The 13981-nt window shown below is 44.2% G+C and overlaps 1 pseudogene; it reads right to left on the minus strand.

Annotated features, from left to right (window-relative positions):
• Positions 1–13530: 13530 nt before the first annotated feature.
• On the minus strand, positions 13531–13648 carry LOC126471691 (5S ribosomal RNA; annotated as a pseudogene).
• Between the last annotated feature and the right edge of the window lie 333 nt (positions 13649–13981).

The raw sequence follows: 13981 nt of genomic DNA on the forward strand, positions 1-13981 counted from the left end.
GAATGAAATTAACCGAAACCTTTGACAACGTGTCTGGCGGAATGGCTTCACATGCAGATGAGATGTACTGCTTCAGCTGTTCAATTGTTTCTGGATTCTGGCGGTACACCTGGTGTTTCAAGTGTCCCCACAGAAAGAAGTCACAGGGGTTAATGTCTGGCGAATAGGGAGGCCAATCCACGCCACCTCCTGTATGTTTCGGATAGCCCAAAGCAATCACACGATCATCGAAATATTCATTCAGGAAATGAAAGACGTCGGCCGTGCGATGTGGCCCGGCACCATCTTGCATAAACCACGAGGTGTTCGCAGTGTCGTCTAAGGCAGTTTGTACCGCCACAAATTCACGAAGAATGTCCAGATTGCGTGATGCAGTAATCGTTTCGGATCTGAAAAATGGGCCAATGATTCCTTTGGAAGAAATGGTGGCCCAGACCAGTACTTTTTGAGGATGCAGGGACGATGGGACTGCAACATGGGGCTTTTCGGTTCCCCATATGCGCCAGTTCTGTTTATTGACGAAGCCGTCCAGGTAAAAATAAGCTTCGTCAGTAAACCAAATGCTGCCCACATTCATATCGCCGTCATCAATCCTGTGCACTATATCGTTAGCGAATGTCTCTCGTGCAGCAATGGTAGCGGCGCTGAGGGGTTGCCGCGTTTGAATTTTGTATGGATAGAGGTGTAAACTCTGGCGCATGAGACAAAACGTGGACGTTGGCGTCATTTGGACCGCAGCTGCAACACGGCGAACGGAAACCCGAGGCTGCTGTTGGATCACCTGCTGCACTAGCTGCGCGTTGCCCTCTGTGGTTGCCGTATGCGGTCGCCCTACCTTTCCAGCACGTTCATCCGTCACGTTCCCAGTCCGTTGAAATTTTTCAAACAGATCCTTTATTGTATCGCTTTTCGGTCCTTTTGTTACATTGAAGCTCCGTTGAGAACTTCATCTTGTTGCAACAACACTGTGTTCTAGGCGGTGGAATTCCAATACCAGAAAAATCCTCTGTTCTAAGGAATAAACCATGTTGTCTACAGCACACTTGCACGTTGTGAACAGCACACGCTTACAGCAGAAAGACGACGTACAGAATGGCGCACCCACAGACTGCGTTGTGTTCTATATCTTTCACATCACTTGCAGCGCCATCTGTTGTTGAAAATTGTAACTACTGTAATTTCGAAAGTTTGTCCGCCTGAAAATGTACTGTTGTCCCAAGCATATTGCAACAAACGGTGTATTTCTATCGCTGCTCGTTTAGTTTTTATTGCCGTTTCAAATATACCGGTCATTTTTGAAACACCCTGTATAAGCAGCTCCGTATTTGTCGTTAATACATCCCCATTACTGATACAGAATGGTTTACGTGTATGGGAATATGGCAGTTTCGTCTCTAGAATCGCACTGCGAAACTCCTGCCCACCTTTGAAGGAAGCTACGGAGTTTTTCAAAAATGTTCAAATGTGTGTGAAATCTTATGGGACTTAACTGCTAAGGTCATCAGTCCCTAAGCTTACACACTACTTAACCTAAATTATCCTAAGGACAAGCACACACACCCATGCCCGAAGGAGTACTCGAACCTCCGCAGGGAACAGCCACACAGTCCATGACTGCAGCGCCTTAAGACCGCTCGGCTAATCCCGCACGGCTCGGAGTTTTTCCTCCAGGTTAACGTTACCAAGATCGTGGACACAGAAAGACTTTCAGGGGCGGCGCAAAGCAATCACAAAGAATTCAGGGGGCGCATTCTGTCGTAGCAATAGCTTATTTTTTCTGTAGTCTCGTATTTATAATGGATATTTGTGAAACGTTCACAGAAAAATGTCTAATACTTTGATGTCAGTATACGAAATGGGAATGTAACCAGTTTAGAGCATTAATTATGGTATTACTGACAACGATTTTTAAATAGGGTCGCACCCAGTTCCACATAATTTGCTTGGAGGAGTATATCTTCCTCCATTCTGTAGAATTTGAAATGGACAACATCTAATAATTCGTAAGAACCAAATTTTAGAAAAATATTATGTTCTGTAATGAATATGTATGACTCTTCCACTTCACTGTACAAATTTTTCATAACTTTCTACCTGCTTGCAGAATATGCTATGACATCACAAAATTATAATTATTGAGCCATAAACTGTAATGTCCACAACGATTTTGCAGAGTATGCCATGACGTCATTAATTTACACACTAACCGTGGGTGGCTCTGTACAGCGTGCTAGAACAATGTCACTGGCACACTAGTTATTTAGTAGTATATACATGGTATCCGATTCGATAAGTAGACGGATCTCATATTAATTCCCAGGTACTTCGGATCATACACTGACCAGCCAGAACATAATACCCAACTGCTTAATAGCCGCTGTGTTTACCTTTGGCACGGATAACAGCGGCGGCACGTCCTCGCATTGAAGCCATGAGGCTTTTCTAGGTCGCTGGAACGAGTTCTCGCCACATGTCCCACACAGGTCACCTAATTCCCGTAAATTCCGGGGAGGGAGAGGGGGGGGGGGGTGGGGAGAGATGAGGTCTGACGACTTTTTTGATCACATCCCAGATGTGCTCGATCGGGTGTCAGCACATCAATTGGAACTCGCCACTGTGTTCCTCGAACCGCTGCATCACATTCCTAGCCTTGTGACATGGCGCATTATCTTGCTGAAAAATGCCACTGCCGTCGGGAAACATGGTTGTCATGAAGGGATGTACGTGGTCTACAACCAGTGTACGATACTTATTGGCCGCCATGGTGTCTTGCAGGAGCTCCACTGGACCCATGGATAACCACGTGACTGATCCCCAGAGGGTAACAGAGCCTCCACCAGCTTCTCTCCGTCCTGTAGTAGAGGTGTCACGGAGCTGTTCTCCTGGAAGGAGACATATTCGCATCTCCCACCGGCATGATGAAGAATGTAACGGGATTCAACAGACCATACACCGCTCTGCCATTGCGCGAACTTCCTGTGCCAATGGTCATGTACCCAGTTCAGTCGTAGTTGTCAATGTCGTAGTGTTAACATTAGCACACGCATGGGTATTCGGCTGCAGAGACCCATCATTAGGAGTTTTCGGTGCACTGTGTGTTCAGACGCAGTTTTACTCTGATTCACATTCAAATCTGATGTTGGTTCCACCACATTTCGTCCCCTGTCCTGTTTTACCTGTCTGCCCAGCCTTCGACGTCCGACATCTGTAATGAGGGGTAGCTGCCCAACCCCCCGAAGTCCGGAAGTGGTTCCACCATGGTTTCGTCAGGTGTTGAAGGCACTACAGCACTCCTCGAACACCCGACAAGTCGTGCAGTTTCCGAAATGCTCGAGCCAGACCTCCGGGCCATCACACTCTGCCCTCAGTCAAACTCAGACAGATTTCGCGCCTTCCCTATTCTACACACGGGCAACACTCCCGCTGATACTACATGCACCGTACGTGTGTCTGTCTAGCAGTCGCTCCTCGCCAGGTGACGCTGCTATCGCCTGGGCAGATTTATATCGGTTGTAGGTCACTGGTCAGTATGTTCTAGTTGATCAGTGTATACAGTATACATATCGCTAAAATGGAAGCAGATAGTCCAATAATGGGTTTTATAATTACTCTATTGATGAAAAGATTGCTGCAACTGTCAAGAGACCTAAAGAGACTTACATAGTCTCCTCTGGCTGATGGGCAGGCGGGATGGGCCCTCAGCCGCCGAGCAAGATACGTGTGTCTGGTAGCTCAGAAGCGAGCCAGATCCTGCCTCTGACACACCGCGCGGCCCACGTCATCTATCCTGGGCACATCTTGATCTTTCCCTGGCGTTTTCTGGATCCCGGTCACACCAACAAAATCCTTACACCCATACTACCTACACTGAGCTGCTGCGTAACATACCAAAGGACTCGTTAAATAGTTCGTACCTCCTACTACACGTATTTCCTCGTAGTAACTGAAGTTTATTGTGTACTTGAGTGTGATGTGACTATAGTTAAGTTCCTCATTGCCAATCGTTAATCAGAAGTACGCAGTGCATCAACTCCTCCTATTAGGCTACATCATAATATGTAGCACAATGTTAGTAACACGCTTAAGCAAAAGGGTAGCACACATCTAATCTATGTAAAGTGTGAATTTTCAAGACCGTAGGAATTGTCAATTGTTTAAATGTGAAATTGTTTAAATAATGCACTGTGGTACTTGTTGAGAATAGATGTCAAATCTTTCCCAGATACCCAGGTGAATGGTGGTGGGGTTTACACCATTTATACCTGTCCTACCAATTTAGCAGTTGTACAGCTTATCCTACCAATCTGTCAGTTTATGGCATATCCTGTCAGTTTCCCATTTTATGGCCAGTCCTGCCAATTTTTAATAGTACAGCGTAGGAATCCGCTGCCCATTTACGAATTTTATTGCATATCCGACCAATCGGCCAATTCTACTGAAAGCTCTTCCAATTTCCAGATTTAGCACCATTTTAAATGTAGCCCTCTCACTACAGGATACAGAACTGGAATGGAGATCAAAGTGCGCAAGGGCAGTGGTGCTCCGCGGCTATTGGCCGAGAGCATGATGACGTCAATGTGCGAGTGGTGAAGAGCGAAATGGGGCCGGTGATGGGTTGTGTGGAGAGGGGAAGTTGACCTTGAATATATCTAGGCCCACTGCCTCAACGGTATCTGAAACGAACGACTTGGAGGATGACAAGCACAATTTCATCAGCTATAACCTGACATCGGAATTACTGACTTTGCGATTTGGACTAGAATATCCAGGAAGTTTCTGGGGCAACACAACCAAAAATTTTCAAATACCATGCACACCAAACTGAAGAAATCATACGAAGAAAACGAGACAAAGGTTTCACAAAATGGTTAGGTTTCGATAAAATTCACAATTCTTTCATTACTTGGTAGGAGAGGGTGTGCATAAGGTATTTGTTGCATTCATTCCGTCTAAATATTTGCCCACAAGAAAGACGATTGTGCTGTTGCCAACACCACTGGATGGTTTGTGTGGCTCGTTGTGTGTTTCTGATCAACCTTATGTATTTTTATAAAGGATTCAGACATTCCACACACCGAAACGCTGTAAGTTACAGCAGTAACTGATGAATCTGAGTCAGATTTTAGCTGACAAAGTGTCCCACCGCTCACCTAACCCCGCCTGCAGGCGACCCGAGTGTGTGGCACCATACGTACGGTAACAGATACAGAGCTGCGAGTGGAGCTTTGCAAGCTAGAAAATGGAGTGCCAAGTGGAGAAATACGAACACTACCGACATATTCTTCTGTTTGAGTTCAACCAAAGGGTGACAGCAGCAGAGAAGACAGAAAAACTTCCGCCGTGTATGAGGTAATGCCATAGGACAGAGAACTGGAAGAAAATGGTTTTCTCGTTTAAAGCAGAATCGTCTTGACATTAGCGACTCTCAGTGATCAGGAAGACCTACAGGCTTTGATGAAGATTGTTCAAAGGCCTTAAAGTACAATGATCCATGTTAGTGTACTCGAGAACTGGCAAATATGATGAACTGTGACCGTTCCACAGTCGTGCGACATTTGCATGAAATGGGGAAGATTCAAAAATCTGGCACTCTAAGCCAAAGTCACAAAAGTTAGCGGGTGGCCATATGTGCACCTCCGTTTACTCGTCATCAACTGACTCGTAAGTAACACCGACCATTCCTATCCTGTATCGCTACTGATGACAACATGCTAACAGAAGAAACAGAAAGGAATGATGGAGCCCAAAGAAAGCAGCAACGCCGCGTACAAAGATCAGCATGCATCCACAAAAGATAATGTTATGCATCTGATGGAACAACGACGGTGTGATGTACTACGAACTGCTTCCCCGAGGTATAATCACATCTACTGGCATTTACTGTCAAAAACTTAGACGTTTTGCAGACGCAGTCAAAATACAATGACCAGGAACACTGCGTGAAGTGATGCTGCTCCAAGATGACTCCCGCAGTCATTCTGCTAGACTGACAAAAAACACTCTACAGGTGTTGAGTTGGGAAATCATTCCAGACCCGACTTATTCATCTGATCTTGAGCCCTCAGATTTTCACCTTTTTCGTTCGCTATCGAACAACCTTCAAGGAACTCCCTTTCTGGACGAAAATGCGCTATGAGGTCTTCACCCTGAAACAACGTTATTTCTACAGTCGCGGAGTCGAGAAGTTAAGTCACCATTGACAGAATGTTATGAATAGTGGAGGAGAATATATTACTGACGACTAAAATTTCTGTTATGTGTATCTGTTGTAATTTAGGGAAAAACGCTGCGAACGAAATTATGCACAAAACCGATAGTTCGATCGGAACGTAGTAGAAAATTACGGCGTATCTGTGTCACAGATTTTGTTTGGGCGGTATACGGTGCCTCTTCAGCCAGCTCCATTTCTACCTCAGACGAGTCCAGACCCTCAGGGACTCCAGTTAATTTCTGAGTTATAACAACGTCCGCTACTTAAGCAGTTCTTAGTACACGGGGCCACTAAACGATACGATGACACCAGCACTCCACGGAAGACGAAAGTGAAGGATTATCTTCAAACATTGCGGAATACTGCTACAGCGTGAAACTTGATGTTCATATCTGTTTCAATATACCTTTTACTCGCTCCGCTATGTTCGCAATGCAGACTCGGAGCAGGCTATGTTCGAGAAATACTCATTTTAACCCAGTAAACGTTACACCAAAGGGAAGCACTCTGCTACAGGACTAATATCTGCCTTTACTGTACAGCAAAATCCAACGATTTCTACAAAAGTATATGTTTCCATAACTCACAAGTCGGAATTTCTTCAAAATAACTGTGTAACCGAGCATTTTGTCTGTGACCCAGGTGCGTGTCTCGCTCAGCTGTATACAGTGTGTTTCCGTGATGATATTACAAACCTTCAACGATGAAAGAGACTAGTAAACGTATAAATTCAATTTTAGGCAAGGGATCCTCGTCCGGAAACGACCGCCTCAGAAGTTATAAACGAAATTCGTTCTCATAGGTCTGATAGTGGGATACGTGTACCAGTATTGTTTTTGCTAAGACTGTAGGTTAGGACTGTGGAGGTCATAGCATGGAACGAAACGAGATGAAATGCCTAGCTAACATGGTCTGTAAGATGCATACCTTAAGAGCTATGAGCATTAATTGTCTGTTGAAAAATTATAACGCCAGGAACTATTTACCGTTTCTGTGTCGCTGGGAAGCGCATTCGATGAGGCTTAATGCCACTTCGCTGCCCCTTGGGTTGATATTTGTTATAACAACTATTCTCGAGAGGGTTGTATTATTCGACTAAGCAGACGGTAATCTCGACTTCGACGGTAATTAACCTGATCACGTAATTAGATACAGTTACGTTCCAGTTCAAAATTGTGCACGTTGTTATCCCAAAGGGGCAAGCACCCAAAGTGATACCGAGTGAGATAGGTAAGTGATATAGGCCATGGACTCATATTCGGGAAGAGGGGGGGGGGGGGGGGGGGGGACGTGTCAAAACTCTGACCATCCATTTTCAGTATTTCACATAATCAATTATAGACAAATACAGCGATTTTTTCTTTTGAGAAGACACTACCTTTCCTATATTTGGACTCAGTTCCTTTTCTTCAGCAAAGTGATAGTGGAAAAGTCTTCGAGGATGTGATTGACGGCTTGTTACTAACGTCAGTCAGTTTACTGAGATCATCTTGCGTGGCTGAGCTACTAGCTTTGCTGACTGCCATGCAGAGAACCCGGTTTCAATTCCCAGTACCGCCAGAGATTTTTCTTCATTGAAAGTACTGGAACATAGTACATTCAGTTGCGTGTTACGGACTGAGGAGCTACAAGAATAAGAAGTAATGATTACAAGGTCTGTAAGGCCGACAACGGCCCGGAGAGCGGTTTACTGACCCCACGCCCACCTATACCACAACCAGATGATGCTTTGCTCTGAAGATGACAGGGTCAGTGGGTTCTGATTGGCCCATCTGTGTATAGCATGGTGGAGCTTTCCCTTGCAGTTTATTGACGATGTGGAGGAGAAAACACTGTCAATACTGATGGAAAATGCACACGATTGTGGATGAACCACGCAACAATATTAATTAGGACGATGGAGTATAAATCGCACCAGCAGAGTAAAGTTAGGGGGAGTGCAATATTTGGTTACCTACCACAAAATATAATGAGCAACGTCACAGCGTTAAATATTGCGTTGACTGTATGTCTGAGTGTAGCATTTACCTAAAATTTCGTCAGTACGGCGAGGAATGTACGGACAAGCTAATTCGAGGAAATCTGATTTAGTCTCAAAGAACGTTACTCTAAGGCTTGCTGCTATTATGAATTGTCATGTGATCTTGGTATGCATGTTCCCGTTTCTTGTCAATCGACGTCAAGATGTAGACATCTCGCGGTTTCAGTGAATGAGGCGAATACTGCTAAGATCCCTGTGCATAATCACGGCCGATTTCCTGCCTCATCCTTCCATAATTCGTGCTCTATATTTCGATTTTAGTCTAACGATTTCATCATTGATGGTAAGCTAAATCTTGTTGGGCGTCTTTGGTGAATACACGGTTGTGTTATTGCTCTGCGTCGAACTTCAGAGTGCATTCGTACATTCAATGTATCAAAACTTTAACTAAGGTAGAAGACTAAACATTGAGTTGTCATAAGTCAAAGGATACCTCCTAAAATCTTGTCAGACTTTCTTTTGCCCGGTGTAGTGCAGGACATCGATATGGCAGGCACTCAACAAGTAGTTGGAAGACCCTGCAAAGACATTTAGTCATGCTGTAAGTAAGCTGTTTAGGTTTTTATGTTGGTAACGTCACGTAGCGCTCTGTATGAAAATCACTGGCTGTGCTGTGTGCAGTCTGTGTCTGGTTGGCATTGTTAGAATATTCGCTATTGTAGTGTTGGGCAGTTGGACGTGAACAGCGCGTCGCGTTGCGCAGTTGGAGGTGAGCCGCCAGCAGTGGTGGATGTGGGGAGAGAGATGGCAGAATTTTAAGAGCGGACGATATGGACGTGTGTCCGCCAGAAAGAGTAATTTTGTAATACTGGATATCATGAACTGATATATATATATATATATATATATATATATATATATATATATATATATAATGACTTTTGAACATTATTAAGGTAAATACATTGTTTGTTCTCTATCAAAGTCTTTCATTTGCTGACTATGCCTATCAGCAGTTAAAGCCTTCAGTAGTTAGAATCTTTTATTTAGCTGGCACTAGTGGCGCTCGCTGTATTGCAGTAGTTCGAGTAACGAAGATTTTTGTGAGGTAAGTGATTCATGAAAGGTATAGGTCATTGTTAGTCAGGGCCATTCTTTTGTAGGGATTTTTGAAAGTCAGATTGCGTTGCGTTAAAACTTTGTGTATCAGTTTAGTGTTGATCAGAATAAGTAACGAGAGTAATGTCTGAGTACGTTCAGTTTTGCTCAGCTGTTTGAAAATAAAATAACCTAGACGTTTATCAGCATAGTAATTCATTAATTTTTCAAAGGAGATGTTTCAATGCTGCCTCTACAGCCTTCCATAATAGCGAAAATGATGCGGTGCATGAACTGACCTCACAATTATGTCTCATACGTATTCGATGGGATTCATGTCGGCCGATCTGGGCGGCCAAATCATTCGCTCGGACTGAATAGAATGTTCTTCAAATCATTCGCGGACAGTTGTGACCCAGTAACGTGGCGCATTGTCATCCATAACAATTCCGTTTGTCGTTTGGAAACAAGAAGTCCATTAATGGCGTCAGATGGTCTCCAAATAACCGAACATAATCATTTCCAGTCAATAATCGCTTCAGTGGCACCGGAGGACCTAGTCCCATGTACAGCTCACACCATTATGGAGCCAATACCAGGTTGCAAAGTGCCTTGTTGACGAATCGGGTCCATGGGTTCGTGGAGTCCGCGCCAAACTCGAAAATTATCATCAGTTTTCACCAACAGAAATCAGGACTCATCTGCCCAGGCCACGGTTTTATAGTCGTCTAACGTCCAACCGATGTGGTCACGAGCCCGCGAGAGGTGCTGTAGGCGATGTCGTGTTGTTAGCAAAGACACTCGCCTCAGTCATCTGCTGCCATTGCCCATTAATACCAAATTTCGGCTCGCTATCCTAACGGATACGTCCGCCGTACATCCCACGTTTATTTCTGTGCTTAGTTCACGCAGTGTTGCTTGTCTGTAGCAGTGACAACCCTACGCAAATGTCGCTGCTCTCACTCATTAAGTGAAGGCTGTCAATCACTGCATTGCTCGTGGTGAGTGGTAATGCCTAAAATTTGGTATTCACGTCACACTCTTGACATTGCGGATCTCGGAATCCCCCAACGATTTCCGAAATGGAATGCACCATGCTCTAGCTCCCACAACCATTTTGCGTTCATAGTCTGTTAATTCCCGTCGTACAGCCATAATCACTTGAGTATAAATGACAGCTCCGCCAATGAACTGCCCTTTTGTGTCTTGTGTACGTGCTACTACCGCCATCTGTATGCGTGCATAACGCTATCCCGTGACTTCTGTCACCACAGTGTAATGCTACCAAACTACAAAGATAGCTAGTCAAATTTGTTCGCGTATTTATCACTATCCCTTATTAGCCAACTTCTTATTGCTTACATTAATATGAGAAAACACGAGCTTATGTACTTAATAGGCCCTGTTTCCAGCTGCATCCTCACACACTAGTACACAGCTTCACTAGCACATAAAGTATTTTCTCAGGGAGCAACATGAAAATAATGAAAATACTGTTACACGTTTTAATCCGTCGCTGCAGTTTCAGGTTGGCAGCCAGCGTGCACATGAAATCGCGCAAGTGAAATTTGGTACAGCGAGTGGAGTGAGGTGAGGCCTGCTGTGAATCCGGGCCGTAAGCCCCTGCCCGGCTAATGAGGCGCGCCAATCCCTCACGTGCCATAAACCCTGGACGGCCGCACGCTGTTACGCTTCCCGCTCGTCCTCACATAGCGCAATGCAGATAACACAGTCTCATCCTCTTCCTCCTTGCAAAGCCGGCAAAAATTACAGTAAATATTGTAATAATCGTTGTTTAATATATGACAACTATCCCTTTGAGAGAAGTGTGAGTGTTTTAGTAAATATACGTAGCCCACTAGTAAAAATTTTCAAGAAAATTATGCACCACGGACGATAAAATTTAGTGTTCACATAGCTAATGTCATAAACGAAATATCCAGTTCCTTTTAGTATTGATAAAATAAAACTCACTTTCTCAACAATTACAACGGGTAAGGGGGAAATATTAAATTAAAATAAGCTGTAGAACACGTTCTGTAGCAATACAGTTTGATTAACATACCTTGAATCATGGATAACGTGTGGTACCAGATGCAGACGTGACACACGTGGCAATGGTCAATTTCTTTCATTCACCCACCAACTCTTGGCTGACAATACTAGGTGAAACATAGAGTTTTCCAGTAATACAAGAAATGACGTTGCTGTGGCTCTTTCTCTCCTCTCTCTCCTGAAAGTTCGAATTCGTTTCGGCTATTCTTTCTGGATGTTGCAATTATTGTAAACAATGTTAAAACTACGGGTGAAAAATTCAAGCACAGTGAAAAAGTTTTTTCTCGTGCGGTACAAGTAGGACTAAATTGTGATCTATTTGAGGTGAAACAAACTACAAGCATAAGTACGAATCGTTGACTAAAACTCTCTCTGCACACCATTTTTCAAATTCCAACCTCTCTGCAATCACAGCTGGCAGCAGTCGAGGGTCAGCAGTAATCGCGGTAGGGGGCAACAGTTGGCCGTCTACCTACGACCTTTAACTGAGTTCCAGTGTAACGTTAACATTATGCAAGCCTCGTAACTGGGTCTGATGGCCAATAAGATAGATGTCTATCCTCCCTATCTGCGGAACAACTGTGTAGTAGTGTGAGACGTGGCCGATGTATCAGTTAATCCTTAACAGACCACAGAATTGACACATATACAATGATACTTGGGTTTTGTCTTCCTATTAGTACAAGCCTGCTGTTAGAAGGGGGCTGGTCCGATTCTATGAGAAAGACCTTACTATTCTCCTTATGTAAACAAACCGAAAACAAGCAGTAACGGCCTTAAATAAACAACCCACACGTTTCAGCCCTTGTTTTGTTTATTTAGGACGTAATTAATGGATGATAACAATCGTAGTCAGTGGTTCATAACAGTCATCATTATTATTGTGTGATGGTATGCAAACCAATGCGAAGCAGTCTGTCGTGCAGCTTGTGAAAATGGCCATCCTTCAAGGCGTAGCGGCAACTAGTACGATAGGATGTTTTATATGTGCGGAAAATATCAGACGTCTGGGGACTGAGTTTGTCCATTGGTTCCAAGTGGTATGAGCTGCAATGTCACACGTTTTTCACGAGGGATAGTTTCCTCTAAAGGAGTATGATTCTCATACGCAGTCCGGGAATCAAATGAAAGCAAGTTTTTTTGACCAGCTATTGGTCAAAAGCAGTGCTCATACTATATTTGTACTCCTGTTACACCAATGTTCCTATTCTTGTTTAAATATACCCTACGGCCCTTGCAAGATAATGTACAAGAGAAATGATCGTAGGCAGCAGAGCACCTCCAACTGCTCGCAGCACAACACATAACTTTCCAACTGATTTACCTTCTAGATTAACAGACGGCATAATTGTAAAAAACTGATGGTAGTTGATCTTGATACAATTCTCTTTGTACCTCTAAATGCTAGGGTTCCTTTGATATGCATATCCTCTTCAAATCCCGATTCGTCGTAGTTGAAAATAAATTCGTTACTGAACGATGGGATAAGTTTGTTTACCTCATTTACAACTTTTCGGGTTTATTCCGCAGTTTGCTGTCCATCATCAAGTTGACGCGTTTATGGAATTTCGTTATCTAACGTCCTCCAATTGTATCTCACTATTTGAAGTTGTGCAACCATCCACTGCTTCCATCGAAATCACTGTAATCGATGCCACTCGCAGTTTGATGTGCATACCACAGCAGGTCCCTATCATGCACATCCCGTGAACTCTATCGAGCATTTTTGGAATCAGCAAACACCGGTTGTAATAAAAAGTGCGCCTTGAATATCCATAGTTTTTCTTATGCACTGCACTGTCATATCCCCTCGGACTTATTCCAAATCTGTTCACATTTATTTTTCTACTATGCTGCCGATGATACTCCATGGATGTAATTATGTTTGCTATCCGCTCCTCTCACAAAGACTGTCCTTTTCTACGTTTCACTGGATACGGGATTTGTGGCTCCCTATCCAACAAGGGCGATGAACTATATGCACTCACTCCGTCCTCAGGCCACGAGTGGCCTACCGGGACCATCCGACCGCCGTGTCATACTCGGTGGAGGATGCGGATAGGAGCGGCGTGGGGTCAGCTCACCGCTCTCCCGGTCGTTATGATGGTATTCTTGACCGAAGCCGCTACTATTCGGTCGAGTAGCTCCTCAATTGGCATCACGAGGCTGAGTGCACCCCGAAAAATGGCAACAGCGCATGGCGGCCAGGATGGTCACCCATCCAACTGCCTACCACGCCCGACAGCGCTTAACTTCGGTGTTCTCACAGGAACCGGTGTATCCACTGCGGCAAGGCAGTTGCCTCGATGAACTATATGGCCCGTCACATATATCAAAATCACTTACACTTGTTAAGCACGTGTCATCATAATTGTTCTCCTCGAGTACATTGTCAGCACAGTCGAACGTAATCGACACCACACATTCCACTGACTCACCTTGCAGAAACGGTGATATTACATCTGACACTTCTATCTCACTCTGAGAAATTTCTTGGGCTCTTTTATGACGAAGGTTCAACTTCGGCAGTTGTTGTTGTAGATGTAATGCAACGTTTGCCTTGTTTATCGTTGCCACTGTTTTGCTTTTTATCAACACCGCTAGCACTGTAGCACTGTTGTGAGTAACTCGTCGAT

Source organism: Schistocerca serialis, chromosome 3 (assembly GCF_023864345.2).
Source record: "Schistocerca serialis cubense isolate TAMUIC-IGC-003099 chromosome 3, iqSchSeri2.2, whole genome shotgun sequence".
Classification (NCBI taxonomy): Eukaryota; Metazoa; Arthropoda; class Insecta; order Orthoptera; family Acrididae; genus Schistocerca; species Schistocerca serialis.